The sequence below is a fragment of the Gnatocerus cornutus genome, unplaced genomic scaffold, assembly GCF_029298725.1.
Source record: "Gnatocerus cornutus isolate USDA-ARS CGAHR unplaced genomic scaffold, icGnaCorn1.1 ctg00000023.1, whole genome shotgun sequence".
NCBI lineage: Eukaryota > Metazoa > Arthropoda > Insecta > Coleoptera > Tenebrionidae > Gnatocerus > Gnatocerus cornutus.
Genome location: NW_028275375.1, coordinates 2,141,851 through 2,160,431, shown reverse-complemented (window position 1 = coordinate 2,160,431; position 18,581 = coordinate 2,141,851). Strand labels below are relative to the sequence as shown.

General features: G+C 29.4%; 1 protein-coding gene across 1 annotated transcript in view; it reads left to right on the top strand.

Annotated features, from left to right (window-relative positions):
• Window positions 1-2,023: 2,023 nt before the first annotated feature.
• LOC148166340 (torso-like protein) overlaps window positions 2,024-18,581 on the top strand; it is a 27,332-nt gene continuing 10,774 nt past the window's right edge. Inside the window, exon 1 of the mRNA XM_088048655.1 lies at window positions 2,024-2,223. The gene's annotated coding sequence lies outside the window, so the exon portion shown is untranslated. The remainder of the gene's footprint in view (window positions 2,224-18,581) is intronic.

The window sequence follows — 18,581 nt, the reverse complement described above, 5'->3', positions numbered from 1 at the left end:
TATTTTTTGTTTAAACCTTTTGCTTCTGATTTGGGGCAATTTTCTTGTAAATTTCATCCACAGAAAGAAAAAAAATCGAGAAATTTTCCAAATAACCACAGGATTAAAAAAAATAGAAATTTTAAAATTTGTTGCAAAATTTGCAAATGTTGATTCTTGGAGATAAAAATTTTAATTTTTACCCAAAGCTCACATTTTGTTATTTGGTTCCATTTTCTGGTTAATTTGATCTCTATGAATCTAAAAATTTTCTGAATTTGCACGGAATAAAGAAAGATACGAATTTTTAAGTTTGTCTAAACATCCCAAATTTTCAATAACTTGAAATAAAATTTATATTTTTTGTTTATACCTTTTGCTTCATGATTTGGGACCATTTTCTTGCCAATTTTATCTACAAAAAGAAAAAAAACGAGCAATTTTCCAAATATGCAAAGAATTAAGAAAAATTCGAATTTTTAAAAATGTTGGAAAATTTTCAAATCTCGACTTTTTTTATGAAATTGATAATTTTGCCTTCACACTTCCATACGATATTTTGTTACCACTTTCTTGTAAATTCGATCTGTTTATAAGCAAGATACAAGCACTTTTGCAAATAACCACAGAATTAAAAAAGATACAAATTTTTAAATTAGTTGCAAAATTTCCACAAACCGACTCTTGCAGATAAAATTTCTAACTTTCACCAGAAACTCAAATTTCATGATTTGGTACCATTTTTTCGTTAATTTTATGTAAATAAAACTATAAACAAGGAATTTTCTAAATTTCTACAGAATTAAGAAAGATACGAATTTTGAAGTTTGTCTAAACATCCCAAACTTTTGTTAAATTCAAATAAAATTTATAAGTTTTATTCACAGCCCTCACTCACTCATTTAATTCTCTTTTCTTATAAATTAGAACCATAGAAAGGCAGAAACGAGCGATTTCCCAAATATCTACAGAATTAAAAAAATACGAATTTTATTTTTTTTTAATTTTAAATCTGAACCTTACAAAATAAATAAAATTCCATTTTTTTAAGAAGTTTCTGTAGTCAAATTTAATCGGTTAAAAGACCAAAACGAAAATTTTCAAAATATTTGCAGAACTAAAGATCAAATTAATTTATAAATTAAAAAAATAAATAACAAAAATGGTGGATGCGCCGGTTTAATTTTCCCCAATTAAAACTCATATTTTTTGCTAGAGGCATCAGTTATATGAAAATTATCGATTTTTATCTAGCTTTAAGTCGTTCAAACTCAAGAACAACAATAAAAACAGTACACTTTTTTTTATTGAAATTCAGTAAATTAATTTCAGAAAAATTATAAATTCAAAATTTGATCAAATTTGAGCTGGAGAAGTGAAGAGTCATTTCTAAAGAAGAAAGAACCTCTGATTCCGAATCTGAAGTCCGTTTTGCTCCATCAGGTCCGGATTGAGAAATATTTTTAAAACCATGTTTTTCGATTCTACTTACAAAACTGTATTTTCTTCGATTTTTCTTGAAAACGTGCAGGTATGGAATTGCTCGACTGTGTTTTGGAAACCCAACTTAATAACCTTTCCAACGACCTATAAGTTACAGAACAAAAAACGTTAAAAAAAATTCAAAAAATTAAAACTTTGCCATTGCCACTGCGGAATTTGTTGGCGTCGCGCCGCGCGCTCTAGTGTGTCCGCGCCTTTAGAAATTTCCCTCTCATTTCATTAAAATCCCCAACTCGTCCTTCCGCTAATTCGCTCAAGGACTATTAAAATTAAAAAATCGTCAAGGCACAACAAAGCAAACGACTTTTTGCACGAAAGCACACTCGCACCTCCTCGCTTTAAGCTTTTTATTGGATTACCTAATGCGATAATAATAATAGCCTCACGTTCGTCCTCGCTTTAACATTTCCAAGTAAAACTAAAAAGAATGTTCTTATAATACATACAATTCTTGATAACCGCCTATCATAAAAATTATCCAATTCAGTCAGCAAAAAAATTATCTCATCCTAAGTTCCGTCACCTCCCGAGAAACGCAACACTGGTAGCTGTTATCTCAGTGGCATTTCTACAGAAGAAAGATCAAGCAGAGGTGCTATTCGTGGCCGATAACGTATCAATTCGAGTCGTTGTCTGGAAAACATGTTGTTGGAAACAGACAATGCAGTTAAGCATGATTTGCAAACAATAAAGTTAGTGCAGGAAACGCGTTGCGAGTTCTTTGTGGTGAAGCCTTAGAAGGTAAGCTGATTTTAGGATTATGTGTTAACGAAGTTTGAGTTTTCGGAACGGGGAAAATTAATGAGATAAAGGAGTTATTGGAAAATGTCGATAATTTACTGGAAAAGTGTGAAGAATGTGAAGTGTGGAGCCGCGGCGTAATTAGATTAGTGCGTGTTTGTTGAATTTTGATAAACTAATGAATAAATAAAATAAACAAGATGATTACCAAGTAGGTGATAAATATAGAGGGGCAATTTTTGGATCGTTTGCAGGCTTATTAGAATAATTTATGGCTAAGATAAATGTGGTAATGCAAGATTTTTGAAAAAAACTGTTCACTAGAACTACGACTGGTGTTAAAAATGCTTTGCGCCATCGTTTTGTCGCCATTTTTAAAAATAATTCTTGGATTTTTCAAAAATTGAAAGTTGGAGTTCTTCGCGAAAATTCTTGTATGTATATTGTATAATTCAGAGCTATTTAACGTCATTTTCATTTTGAAAACATTGATTGAAAATCACCCTAAAATGATGTTTTCAAAACAGTTTTTGGCCAATACCTCGTTTATTTATTAAGCAAACTCAACAAATTTGGGTCTCATTTTACGCAGAATTTTACGCTGAATCCAAAAATATGCTAATTTTTTAAAATTTGTCAATAAATAACCGAGTTATGGCCGTTTGAAATTTTGGGTTGTCGCCAGAGGGTCAAATTTTCGAAGGTTCGAAACAATTCATGCTCGATATCTCGAAAACTATTTCAGATATTGGAATGCGGTTTACGGCATCGTTTTTCTCGCGATTTTTGACATAAGAAATCGTTTTTAGATTTTCCAATAGTCGAAATTTGCAAATTTTCGCGAAAATTCATGATTAAAACTATACCAAATTTCTCATACGATATCTCGCTTATTTTTAGAGTAAACTTGAGTTATTATACATCAGTGAACGTAGAATTTTACGCAGATTCCAAATCTGGGATTTAAATTCAGATCCGACAACAAATAACTGAGTTATGGCCGATCAAAGTTTCGGATAGTTGATTTTCATTTTTTCTTATTTTTCCCAATTTTCAAACTTAAATATCTCGGAAACTATTAGAGATATTGAGATGCGGTTTGCGCCATCGTTTTTCTCGGCTCATTTTACGTTAGAAAAAGTGCTTAAAACTCCAAAATTTGATAGTCGATTTTTCGCGAAAAAAAAAATGCGACTCAAACGATGAAAATTTTCAATTTTTTTTATTTTTGGCCATAACTCGTAAACTATTTGTCCGATAAATCTCAAATTTGGCCAGTAGATAGATTTTAAGCTCCTCTTTCGACTGATGTATAATTCAATGCTATTAAACGTCATTTTCATTTTGAAAACATTGATTGAAAATCACCCTAAAATGATGTTTTCAAAACAGTTTTTGGCCAATACCTCGTTTATTTATTAAGCAAACTCAACAAATTTGGGTCTCATTGTACGCAGAATTTCACGCTAAATCCAAAAACATAATAATTTTTTAATTTTCGTCAACAAATAACCGAGTTATGGCCGTTTGAAATTTTGGGCTGTCGCCAGAGGGACAAATTTTCGAAGGTTCGAAACAATTCATGCTCGATATCTCGGAAACTATTCCAGATATTGGAATGCGGTTTGCGGCATCGTTTTTCTCGCGATTTTTTACATAAGAAATCGTTTTTAGATTTTCCAATAGTCGAAATTTGCAAATTTTCGCAAACATTCATGATTGAAACTATACCAAATTTCTCATATCGATATCTCGCTTATTTTTTAGAGTGAACTTGAGTTATTATACATCAGTGAACGCAGAATTCTACGCAGATTCCAAATCTGGGATTTAAATTCAGATCCGACAACAAATAACTGAGTTATGGCCGATCAAAGATTCGGATAGTTGATTTTCATTTTTTCTTATTTTTCCCAATTTTCAAAGTTAAATATCTCGGAAACTTTTAGAGATATTGAAATGCGGTTTGTGCCATTATTTTTCTTGGCTCATTTTACGTTAGAAAATGTATTCGAAAGCCCAAAATTCGATAGTCGATTTTTTGCGAAAAAAAAAATCCGACTCAAACGATGAAAATTTTTCAATTTTTTGTTTTTTGGCCAAATCTCGTAAACCATTTGTTCAATAGATTTCAAATTTGGCCAGTAGATAGATTTCGAGCTTTTCTTTCTATTTATATAAACACAAGGATATTAAACGTCGTTTTCACCTTGAAAACAGTGATTGAAAATCACCCTAAAATGACCTCTTCAAAGCAGTTTTTGGCCAATGCCTCGTTTATTTATTAAGCAAACTTAACAAATTTGGGTCTCATTTTACGCAGAATGTCACGCTGAATCCAAAAACATAAGGATTTTGAATTTTAGTCAACAAATAACTGAGTTATGATCGTTTGAATTTTTGGGTTGTCGCCAGAGGGCCAAATTTTTGAAGGTTTGAAGCAATTAGTGCTCAATATCTTGAAAACTATTACAGATATTAAGATGCGGTTTGCGTCATCGTTTTTCTCGCGTTTTTTACCTACAAAGTAGTTCTTAGATTTTCCAAAAGTCGAAAGTTGCAGTTTTTCGCAAAAATTCATGGCTAAAACTATGCCAAACTTCTGATGTCGATATCTCTCTTATTTTTTGAAATAAACTTGCGTTATTATAACCCTTTTACACAGAATTTGGCACAGAATTCAAAACAGAACTTGAAATTCACGTACAACAACAAATAACTGAGTTATTTAATCAAAATATCTCTAAAATATATAATATTATTTAGTACACACATCCTAACAAGCTTCCTGATCATTTGCGCTCTTGATGGACGAATCCTTCGCCCTCGCAACCTCTTAAACATCCCGAATAATTCATACCCAAGACAAATTGTCCAAACGAAGCACGCATTTCCAACCGACAGTCATTCAATCAAATTTTACGTTTCTCCGCTTTTCCCTCCTCGCCACTCTCACCTTCGTCCTCTCCAAACCCGCGTTAAGAACCCCATTTATCCTTCCGGAAAACTCGCCTGAAATGGAATCGAGGGGTGAAAGTGAGAGCGTGAATTCGGCCCCTCTACAGGACACCTGCCCGATTCAAGGGGAGCAACCTGGTCAATAATCAGTTGCCTGTGGGTGCCACAAGTGATGGTAGTTAAATCGTTTGCGTAAGTTGAATTTTCAGAGGATATCCGCTGTCTTGCCCAACGGTTGATTGTTGCAAATTCGGAACACGTTCGGGTAATTAATAGCCGCACTTTCGATCGTAGAATTATCGATCCGATTGAAAAATGACGTGGCGTGCATAGTTTGATGGATAAATAGACCACGTGTGGAATGAAAAATTTTCGAGTTGAGCAACCGAGTTTGCAGGTGGACTTGAACATGACTTCAACGGTACAACGGTGGATGAGTTTGTAACTTGCTAGTAACAATGGGTTTTATTCATGGTGTGACTCATTTCCCCTAAATGACTTTCAAAATTAGGGAGAATCGGCCGAGTTGATTTGAAAATTTTGGAAATTCCTTTGAAGCGAGAAATTTTTTTCCAAGTTGCAGGAATGTGTTTTTGTAAATATTTGTTGCACCAGAATCTCGATATCTAAGATTACATTCTTTCCAACTCTATAAAAACATTGTTGTACCTCCATTTTCACAAGATAAAACTGCTTTGTATTGTTCATATTCGTTTGTACGAAGACAAATGTGTTTCAAGGTAAGAATTGTTGTGGCATTTCTCACAATAAAGTTACCTTTTTTGTCCGTTACGTGTAATGTGTAACCTAGTGCTTCCATTTTAAGAAACACTTTCTTTAATTAAAATCGTGTTTAGAACTTGCGGTTCAAAGAACGTACGATACAATGAAGCTCGAAGGTATAAAGTGCGAAGGTCGTAAAAAATTTAATCTAAATTTTGGGTTCTTTGTATAAAATTCCGAGTTTAGGTTGGAAGCTCTTGAAAATGAAGAAAAATGCAAGGAAAGCTAGCAGGAAAGAAGTTCCGCTTCCTGTGGTTGAACTAGCTCGCTGTAAAATTACAAAAGCTGTCTTAATTTATAGTCTTAATTAAGTTTCGAGTTTTTCCTGTGAGTGGCTTGTTGAAACTCGCCAAAAAAACGAGTCCTTAGAACTATACAGGGTGTTTTTGAAATACGCTACCAAACAAAACACGATAATTGGTGCAGACAAGTAGAATCAATTGACAAAAAATGTTGTAGGTAGAAGTATTTTCGTTTTCGAGATAAAATTAATCAAATATTTAGTCAAAATTTCCAGTTCGCCACTGGATTAAAGAATTTAGTCTTGATTGCTTGGCAACAATTCAAGGTTTGTTCTTTTAGGTGGATATTTTCATCAGTGGTGTTCCAAATAAGTGGTAAAAGGTGTTTTCTTTTATATCGTTAAAAAAAATAAAAAAAATTGTGTTTAATTTTTTATAGTGTATTTTAAAAATACCCGGTATAATAACTTGGACTTTGGGATTCACCGAGACGTTAAAATTTACTTTGCCTGTTTTAAACCTAAAATAGCAAAATTTGGAGTTTTTACTACTTTTAAATTGCGTTAAATTATAAATTTTAGAGCAAGAAACACTTTTTCGAAATTTTTTATTCTGATGGCGAATTAAAAATAAAAAATTTTCTAACGTTTGCAGTTTTCATCCGAAAACATTGAATTTTAAAGGGTTTACTAACTCTGACTTGATTATTTAGTGTGCTAAAATCAAAATTTTAGAGCAAGAAACGCAGTTTTTAGAAATTTTTATTTTGAGATGAGCCAAAAAGTTGCACCAATTTCTGTTAAATTTCGTAACTTTGGCTGTTTTAATCCCAAATGGATAAAATTTGGGAGATTTACTAATTTTGACTTGTACTAAATTTCAAAATTTTAGAGCAAGAAATACAGTTTTTAAAACTTTTCATTTTGAGATGAGCCAAGAAGTTCCACCAATTTCTATTACAGTTCGTAGCTTTGGCAGTTTTAATCCCAAACCAATGAAATTTGGAGATTTTACTAATTTTAGCTTGTTTATTGACTGTGCTAAATTTCAAAATTTTAGAGCAAGAAACACAGTTTTTAGAAATTTTTATTTTGACATGGGCCAAAGAGTTTCACTAATTTCTATTAAATTTTGTAATTTTGGCTGTTTTAATCCCAAAACGATGAAATTTGGAGGTTTTACTAATTTTAACTTGTTTATCGACTATGCTAAATTTCAAAATTTTATAACAAAAAAACACAGTTTTTATAAATTTTTATTTGAAAATGAACCAAAAAGTTCGACCAAGTTATATTAATTTTGTAACTTTGGCTGTTTTAGTCCTAAAACGATGAAATTTTAAGGTATTACTTATTTTTGCTTGTTTATTAACTGTGCTAAATTTTAAATTTTTAGGGCAAAAACAGATTTTAGAAATTTTTATTTTAAAATGGCCCAAAAAGTTCCACCAATTTATATTAAATTTCGTACCTTTGGCTGTTTTAACCCCAAAACGATGAAATTTGGAGGTTTTACTAATTTCGGGTTGTTTATTAATTCTGCAAAATTCCAAATTTTATAACAAGAAACACAGTTTTTAGAAATTTGCAATTTGAAATGGGCTTAAAAGTTTAACCTATTTTTATTAAATTTCGTAACTTTTGCTGTTTTAATCACAAAACGATGAAATTTGGAGGTTTTACTAATTTTAACTTGTTTATCGACTATGCTAAATTTCAAAATTTTATAACAAAAAAACACAGTTTTTATAAATTTTTATTTGAAAATGAACCAAAAAGTTCGACCAAGTTATATTAAATTTTGTAACTTTGGCTGTTTTAGTCCTAAAACGATGAAATTTAAAGGTATTACTTATTTTGGCTTGTTTATTAACTGTGCTAAATTTCAAATTTTTAGGGCAAAAACAAATTTTAGAAATTTTTATTTTAAAATGGTCCAAAAAGTTCCACCAATTTATATTAAATTTCGTACCTTTGGCTGTTTTAACCCAAAAACGATGAAATTTGGAGGTTTTACTAATTTCGGGTTGTTTATTAATTCTGCAAAATTCCAAATTTTATAACAACAAACACAGTTTTTAAAAATTTGCAATTTGAAATGGGTTTAAAAGTTTAACCTATTTTTATTAAATTTCGTAACTTTGGCTGTTTTAATCACAAAACGATGAAATTTGGAGGTTTTACTAATTTTAACTTGTTTATCGACTACGCTAAATTTCAAAATTTTATAACAAAAAAACACAGTTTTTATAAATTTTTATTTGAAAATGAACCAAAAAGTTCGACCAAGTTATATTAAATTTTGTAACTTTGGCTGTTTTAGTCCTAAAACGATGAAATTTAAAGGTATTACTTATTTTTGCTGGTTTATTAACTGTGCTAAATTTCAAATTTTTAGGGCAAAAACAAATTTTAGAAATGTTTATTTTAAAATGGTCCAAAAAGTTCCACCAATTTATATTAAATTTCGTACCTTTGGCTGTTTTAACCCAAAAACGATGAAATTTGCAGGTTTTACTAATTTCGGGTTGTTTATTAATTCTGCAAAATTCCAAATTTTATAACAAGAAACACAGTTTTTAGAAATTTGCAATTTGAAATGGGCTTAAAAGTTTAACCTATTTTTATTAAATTTCGTAACTTTTGCTGTTTTAATCACAAAACGATGAAATTTGGAGGTTTTACTAATTTTAACTTGTTTATCGACTATGCTAAATTTCAAAATTTTATAACAAAAAAACACAGTTTTTATAAATTTTTATTTGAAAATGAACCAAAAAGTTCGACCAAGTTATATTAATTTTGTAACTTTGGCTGTTTTAGTCCTAAAACGATGAAATTTTAAGGTATTACTTATTTTTGCTTGTTTATTAACTGTGCTAAATTTTAAATTTTTAGGGCAAAAACAGATTTTAGAAATTTTTATTTTAAAATGGCCCAAAAAGTTCCACCAATTTATATTAAATTTCGTACCTTTGGCTGTTTTAACCCCAAAACGATGAAATTTGGAGGTTTTACTAATTTCGGGTTGTTTATTAATTCTGCAAAATTCCAAATTTTATAACAAGAAACACAGTTTTTAGAAATTTGCAATTTGAAATGGGCTTAAAAGTTTAACCTATTTTTATTAAATTTCGTAACTTTTGCTGTTTTAATCACAAAACGATGAAATTTGGAGGTTTTACTAATTTTAACTTGTTTATCGACTATGCTAAATTTCAAAATTTTATAACAAAAAAACACAGTTTTTATAAATTTTTATTTGAAAATGAACCAAAAAGTTCGACCAAGTTATATTAAATTTTGTAACTTTGGCTGTTTTAGTCCTAAAACGATGAAATTTAAAGGTATTACTTATTTTGGCTTGTTTATTAACTGTGCTAAATTTCAAATTTTTAGGGCAAAAACAAATTTTAGAAATTTTTATTTTAAAATGGTCCAAAAAGTTCCACCAATTTATATTAAATTTCGTACCTTTGGCTGTTTTAACCCAAAAACGATGAAATTTGGAGGTTTTACTAATTTCGGGTTGTTTATTAATTCTGCAAAATTCCAAATTTTATAACAACAAACACAGTTTTTAAAAATTTGCAATTTGAAATGGGTTTAAAAGTTTAACCTATTTTTATTAAATTTCGTAACTTTGGCTGTTTTAATCACAAAACGATGAAATTTGGAGGTTTTACTAATTTTAACTTGTTTATCGACTACGCTAAATTTCAAAATTTTATAACAAAAAAACACAGTTTTTATAAATTTTTATTTGAAAATGAACCAAAAAGTTCGACCAAGTTATATTAAATTTTGTAACTTTGGCTGTTTTAGTCCTAAAACGATGAAATTTAAAGGTATTACTTATTTTTGCTGGTTTATTAACTGTGCTAAATTTCAAATTTTTAGGGCAAAAACAAATTTTAGAAATGTTTATTTTAAAATGGTCCAAAAAGTTCCACCAATTTATATTAAATTTCGTACCTTTGGCTGTTTTAACCCAAAAACGATGAAATTTGCAGGTTTTACTAATTTCGGGTTGTTTATTAATTCTGCAAAATTCCAAATTTTATAACAAGAAACACAGTTTTTAGAAATTTGCAATTTGAAATGGGCTTAAAAGTTTAACCTATTTTTATTAAATTTCGTAACTTTGGCTGTTTTAATCACAAAACGATGAAATTTGGAGGTTTTACTAATTTTAACTTGTTTATCGACTACGCTAAATTTCAAAATTTTATAACAAAAAAACACAGTTTTTAGAAATTTTTATTTTGAAATGACCCAAAAGTCCATTAATTTATATTAAGTTTCGTAAATTTGGCTATTTCAATTCCAAAACGATGAAATTTGAAGGTTTTACTAATTTTGACTTGTTTATTAACTGTGCTAAATTTTAAATTTTTAGGGCAAAAACAGATTTTAGAAATTTTTATTTTAAAATGGCCCAAAAAGTTCCACCAATTTATATTAAATTTCGTACCTCTGGCTGTTTTAACCCCAAAACGATGAAATTTGGAGGTTTTACTAATTTCGGGTTGTTTATTAATTCTGCAAAATTCCAAATTTTATAACAAGAAACACAGTTTTTAGAAATTTGCAATTTGAAATGGGCTTAAAAGTTTAACCTATTTTTATTAAATTTCGTAACTTTGGCTGTTTTAATCACAAAACGATGAAATTTGGAGGTTTTACTAATTTTAACTTGTTTATCGGCTATGCTAAATTTCAAAATTTTCTAACAAAAAAACACAGTTTTTATAAATTTTTATTTGAAAATGAACCAAAAAGTTCGACCAAGTTATATTAATTTTGTAACTTTGGCTGTTTTAGTCCTAAAACGATGAAATTTTAAGGTATTACTTATTTTTGCTTGTTTATTAACTGTGCTAAATTTCAAATTTTTAGGGCAAAAACAGATTTTAGAAATTTTTATTTTAAAATGGTCCAAAAAGTTCCACCAATTTATATTAAATTTCGTACCTTTGGCTGTTTTAACCCCAAAACGATGAAATTTGGAGGTTTTACTAATTTCGGGTTGTTTATTAATTCTGCAAAATTCCAAATTTTATAACAAGAAACAGTTTTTAGAAATTGCAATTTGAAATGGGCTTAAAAGTTTAACCTATTTTTATTAAATTTCGTAACTTTGGCTGTTTTAATCACAAAACGATGAAATTTGGAGGTTTTACTAATTTTAACTTGTTTATTAACTGTGCTAAATTCCAAAATTGTAGAACATGAAACAATTTTTAGAAATTTTTGTTTCGAAAACGAACAAAAAACTTCCACTAGATTTTCGTTTTTACTTTTGTTATCACAATATAAAGTTCAGATACGCTTGTTTAACAGTTCTAATAGTCAAAAGTGTGGACATAAAAATAAAATTTAGTGGTTTAAATGTGAACACTAATTGCGTTGCGGTCTTCATTCAAAGTCTCAATTTTACATAACTTATTTAATAAATTATATCCTCAACTGTTTGGTAAATTCAAGTTTTTTTATCTCACCATTACGTCAAACCAAGGTAACGTTTTATTGTTATGAAACACAAGAATATCGACTCTTGAATTTCGCACTTTTATAAACAGAAGACAATTCCTACGCTTCCTGGTCCCACATTTCAACCTTGCAGAATCAATTTTTTGTTCCCAATTTTAGCCGTTGAATATTATTAACCAGCTCAACTGTTGATTTAACGGAAATTAATCACTTTCGATTGATTTACAAAACCGCAACGTAGTTCCCGTTTATCCAAATTCCGCGCTTCTAGTCCCGCGTTAACTTGACACACATTCGCCCCCTCGTGCCAACTTCACTTTCAACACACGAATCAATCAAGAAAAGTGATAAATTTTCGAAATCCTGCACGCAAGGTCGGCGAGACATTGTCCCAAATCCAGTTACTTAATCTCATAAATGTATTAAAGGCGGAAACCGTTTCCAGAGTAGATAATTATTATGTAAAGACGTTGAAATTGTGTAATTGGACCAAAACAAATGTTTGTGAATAATTCGAGACAGCCGCAAACCTTTTGTGCTGCTTTCGAGTGAATAATTTGTTGGTGATTCAATTAGTTTGGTGCCTCCTCATTAATTAGACCGCTGTCCTCTAGGTTGGGTGTGACGTAATTATTCATAATATCCGCAACATGCTTTTTCTCTCGCGGATTTATTAAATCACATGTTTGTTATGTAAGGAGAACTTCCGGTTGGTTTGGCGACGAAATGGAAACTTTACCAACCAGATTTATTTTAGATTTTGTCGTTGCGTATTCCCTACAATGTTTTATCCAATATTTCGCAAATTTCACCTAATAACATGTCATTGGCACACAATGGTGGATTATGTGTGTGTTATCTCTATAATAACTCACGTTGCTTTGGTTAACATAAGTTATAATTAAACCATTTTACTTGTTACAAATTACTATAATTATATTATATGCGTGTATTAGATAAAAATTTTATTATAATAAAGCGAGCAATGTTGCGATGTTGGCAGTGGAGCATTTGACCTAGCGATAAAAGTGAAATATGAAAGTAACTTTACAGTTCGTTTTATCGTGTTTCAATTGTTATTAACTTTGTCTTTGCGAATGCCATTCGAAAAAAATTAAATAAATTAGTTGTATATTCAAAATTTCGCAGGGTTTCGGTTCTACAGTTTCTTAATTGCACGTATTTGTATCGCCCTAAATAATATTCAATGTTTTGGGATTAAAACAGCCAAAAATTCAAAATTTAATAAAAAGTGGTGGAACTTTTGGGTCCATTTAAAAATGAAAATTTCTAAAAACTGTGTTTCTTCCTCCAAAATTTTGACAATTTAGCACAGTTAATAAACAAGCCCAAGTTAGTAAAACCTCCAAATTTCATCGTTTTGAGATTAAAACAGCCAAAGTTACAAAATTTAATAGAAGTTGTTGGATCTTTTTGGTCCATTTAAAAATAAAAATTTTTAAAATCTGTGTTTCTTGCTCTAAAGTTTTGAAATTCAGTACAGGTAATAAGCAAGTTAAAATTAATAAAATGTATAAATTTCATTCTTTTGAGATTAAAGCAGCCAAAGTTACGGAATTTAATAAAAATTGGTAGAACTTTTCAGCTCATTTCAAAACGCAAATCTCTAAAAACTCTGTTTCTTCTTCTAAAATAAAATTGTTGTATATTCAAAATTTCTTAGATTTGCAGGTTTTCGATTCTACAGTTTCTTAATTGCACGTATTTATATCGCCCTAAAAAATATTCAATGTTTTGGGATTAAAACAGCCAAAAATTTAAAATTTAATAAAAAGTGATGGAACTTTTGGGTTCATTTTAAAATAAAAATTTGTAAAAACTGTAATTCTTGCTTTAAAGTTTTGAAATTTAGCACAGTTAATAAACAAGTAGAAGATAGTAAAACCTCCAAATTTAATCGTTAAGGCATTAAAACACCTAAAGTTACGAAATTTATTAAAAGTTAGTGGAACTTTTTGGTCCATTTAAAAATAAAAATTTTTAAAATTTGTGTTTTTTGCTCTAAAGTTTTGAAATTTAGCACAGTTAATAAACAAATCGAAATTAGTAAAACCTCCAAATTTTTTCATTTTGGGATTAAAGCAGCCAAAGTTATGAATTTTAATTAAAGTTGGTGGAACTTTTTGTCCGTTTCAAAATGAAAATTTCTAAAAACCCCGTTTCTTGTTTTAAAATTTTGAAATTTACCACAGTTAACGTACAAGTCGAGATTAGTAAAACCCCCAAATTTCATCGTTTTGTTATTAAAACACCCAAAGTTACAAAATTTAATAGAAATTGGTGAAACTTTTTTGGCCCATTTCAAAATGAAAATTTCTGAAAACTGTGTTTCTTCCTCCAAAATTTTGACAATTTGGCACGGTTAATAAACAAGCCCAAGTTAGTAAAACCTCCAAATTTCATCGTTTTGAGATCAAAACAGCCAAAGTTACAAAATTTAATAGAAGTTGTTGGATCTTTTTGGTCCATTTAAAAATAAAAATTTTCAAAATCTGTGTTTCTTGCTCTAAAGTTTAGAAATTTAGCACAGTTAATAAACAAATCGAAATTAGTTAAACCTCCAAATTTCTTCATTTTGGGATTAAAGCAGCCAAAGTTATGAATTTTAATTAAAGTTGGTGGAACTTTTGGGTCCATTTAAAAATGAAAATTTCTAAAACCTGTGTTTCTTCCTCCAAAATTTTGACAATTTAGCACAGTTAATAAACAAGCCCAAGTTAGTAAAACCTCCAAATTTCATCGTTTTGAGATCAAAACAGCCAAAGTTACAAAATTTAATAGAAGTTGTTGGATCTTTTTGGTCCATTTAAAAATAAAAATTTTTAAAATCTGTGTTTCTTGCTCTAAAGTTTTGAAATTCAGTACAGGTAATAAGCAAGTTAAAATTAATAAAATGTATAAATTTCATTCTTTTGAGATTAAAGCAGCCAAAGTTACGGAATTTAATAAAAATTGGTAGAACTTTTCAGCTCATTTCAAAACGCAAATCTCTAATAACTCTGTTTCTTCTTCTAAAATAAATTTGTTGTATATTCAAAATTTCTTAGATTTCCAGGTTTTCGATTCTACAGTTTCTTAATTGCACGTATTTATATCGCCCTAAAAAATATTCAATGTTTTGGGATTAAAACAGCCAAAAATTCAAAATTTAATAAAAAGTGATGGAACTTTTGGGTTCATTTTAAAATAAAAATTTGTAAAAACTAATTCTTGCTCTAAAGTTTTGAAATTTAGCACAGTTAATAAACAAGTCGAAGATAGTAAAACCTCCAAATTTAATCGTTAAGGCATTAAAACAGCCAAAGTTACGAAATTTATTAAAAGTTAGTGGAACTTTTTGGTCCATTTAAAAATAAAAATTTTTAAAATCTGTGTTTTTTGCTCTAAAGTTCTGAAATTTAGCACAGTTAATAAACAAATCGAAATTAGTAAAACCTCCAAATTTTTTCATTTTGGGATTAAAGCAGCCAAAGTTATGAATTTTAATTAAAGTTGGTGGAACTTTTTGTCCGTTTCAAAATGAAAATTTCTAAAAACCCCGTTTCTTGTTTTAAAATTTTGAAATTTACCACAGTTAACGTACAAGTCGAGATTAGTAAAACCCCCAAATTTCATCGTTTTGTTATTAAAACACCCAAAGTTACAAAATTTAATAGAAATTGGTGAAACTTTTTTGGCCCATTTCAAAATGAAAATTTCTGAAAACTGTGTTTCTTCCTCCAAAATTTTGACAATTTAGCACAGTTAATAAACAAGCCCAAGTTAGTAAAACCTCCAAATTTCATCGTTTTGAGATCAAAACAGCCAAAGTTACAAAATTTAATAGAAGTTGTTGGATCTTTTTGGTCCATTTAAAAATAAAAATTTTCAAAATCTGTGTTTCTTGCTCTAAAGTTTAGAAATTTAGCACAGTTAATAAACGAATCGAAATTAGTCAAACCTCCAAATTTCTTCATTTTGGGATTAAAGTTGGTGGAACTTTTTGGCCCATTTCAAAATGACAATTTCTAAAAACTGTGTTTCTTGTCCTAAAATTTTGAAATTTAGTTCAGTTAATAAACAGGTCTAAATCAGTAAAACCTCCAAATTTCATGTTGCGGGATTACAACAGTCAAAGTTTTAATAGAACTAGATGGAACATTTTGGCCAGATTGGCAAATTGCAGGGCCAATTCTATTAAAATTTAAAGTGCACATGCTAATCTTCCAATTCTCCTCGTAGCCAATACCCTGATAGCGCAAAATCCACGATTCTGACCCAAATCGTGCGTTTTCCAAGCGATTCAATCTTACGAAATCGTGACAAAAGAGCAAGATTTAAGTAATGGGGTGCATTTCTTAGCAGCCACTCAAATCTCTGAAAAATCCAAAGACTGATTAGAACGGTTCGGTGAAAGTCTCACCTACTTTAAAGACAATAACTAATCAGTGTTAGTTTTCGTTTCGCGACGTAAATTATGTCTTGCAAAATGAAAACAATGATGGATGGGTAACTGCTCAATAAACATGTGGGAAAAATGAAAGACAGTCAAATTTTTGTTGTTCTCAGAGGTGGTGCAACTTGTCCAAATTATTCTGATTCCGTTATCGTTAGTTAACTTGTGTTGATGAAATATGCAGCATTCTTTTTGTGATCACCATTCATAATGCGCGGACTTTCTCTTCTGTTTTGTTCTGTTGTTTTTTTTTGCTGAAGACGTAATGTCAATATTTCTGAAATTATTATGACAAGGTCGAGCGTGACTCGTGATTTTGACTAAAATCTAATCAAGTACAATGAACAAATACCACGAAACCGATTCTGGTAGAAATATGTAATTATAAAGATTTTACAAAGAAATACCAGCGTAAATACGTTTTGAAGCGAAAACAACAAAACATTTATATCCGTAATTTTTTGAGGTAGAACAATGAATTGTGTTAACTTTAATATCACAACTTTCAGTTTGTATTCTAATGGTTCAATATTCATTGAATTATCTAACACTTTCGAGTTTATTCATTCCTTGATGAATAGTTTAAAATGCATGTAAACAACGGAAAAGTTTTGGTTGACTGGTCGGTAAACGGGAAGTCTTCCTAGATTCTATAGTTTCCAGAATTTTGGGTATTCTGTTGTCTCAAATTCTCCGATTTTTCGGATTTTATTTCCTTGAAATTTTTATTACTTTTAACGGTTTTTGAAAACGCGATTTCATTTTGAAAACGAAACAAAAATATCCACTTTTCTAAGTATTAAATTACGTAACTTTGGCAGTTTTTATCCTTAAAGAGTGAAAATTTGCGGTTTTACTAACTTCGGTTTGTTTATCAACTGTGTTAAGTTTCAAAATTTAGAGCAAGAAACAAAATTTTTGAGAAATTTTTATTTTGAAGACTAGTCGAAACTGTCCACCACTCCTTATTGAATTCCGTAACTTTGGCAGTTTTCATCCCAAAACGATGAAATCTAATGGTCTTATTAATTTTAACTTGTTTATTAATTATGCTAAATTTCAAAATTTTAGAGCAAAAAACAGATATTAGAAATTTTTATTTTGACATGAGTTCTATTAAATTTCGTAACATTGGCTGTTTTAATCCCAAAACGAAGAAATTTGAGGGATTTACTAATTTCGACTGGTTTATTAACTGTGCTAAATTTCACAATTTTAAAGCAAGACACAATTTAAAAAAAAATATTTTAAAATAGGCCAAATTTCTATTAAATTTCGTAACTTTGGCTATTTTAATCCCAAAACGATGAACTTTGGAGGTTTTACTTATTTAGACTTGTTTATTAACTGTGCTAAATTTAAAAATTTTAGAGCAAGAAAAACAGATTTTAGAAATTTTCATTTTGAAATTATTTAAAAAAGTTCTTCCAATTTCTATTAAATTTCGTAACTTTGGTTGTTTCAATCCCAAAACGATGAAATTTGGAGAATTTACTAATTTTAACTTGTTTATTAACTGAGTTAAATTTCAAAATTCTAGAGCAAGACACCAAATTTTTAGAAATTTCAATTTTGAAATGAGCCAAAAAGTTACACCCATTTCTGATAAATTTCGTAACTTTGGCTGTTTTAATCCCAAAACGATGAAATTTGGAGGTTTTACTAGTTTCGACGTGTTTATTAACTGTGGTAAATTTCAAAATTTTAGAGCAACAAACATAATTTTTAGAAATTTTAATTTTGAAATGAGCCTAAAAGTTCCACCAATTTCTGATACATTTCGTAACTTTGGCTGTTTTAATCCCAAAACGATGAAATTTGGAGGTTTTACTAATTTGGACTTTTTCATTCACTGGACTAAATTTCAAAATTTTAGAACAAGAAAAACAGATTTTAAAAATTTTCATTTTGAAATGAGCCAAAAAATTCCGCCAATCTCTATTAAATTTCATAAGTTTTACGGTTTTAATCCCAAAACAATTAACTTTTGAGGTTTTACTAATAACAGCTTGTTTATTAATTATGGCAAATTTCAAAATGTTAGGGCAAGGAACACAAATTCTAGAAATTTTTATATTGAAATGAGCCAAAAATTCGATCAATTTCTATTAATTTCCGTAACTTTGGCTGTTTCAATTCAAAATCGATAAAATTTGGAGGTTTTACTAATTTGAGCTTGTTTATTAACTGTGCTAAATTTTAAAATTTTAGAAGAAGTAACACAGTTTTTAGAAATTTTCGTTTTAAAATAAGTCAAAAAGTTTCCCCAATTTCTATTAAATTCCGTAACTCTGACTGTTTTAATGCCAAAACGATGAAATTTGGAGGTTTAATTAAAATCGACTTGTTTATTAACTGTTTTAAATTTTAAGACTTTAGAACAAGGAACACAGTTTTCAAAATTTTTTATTTTGAACCGGGCCAAAA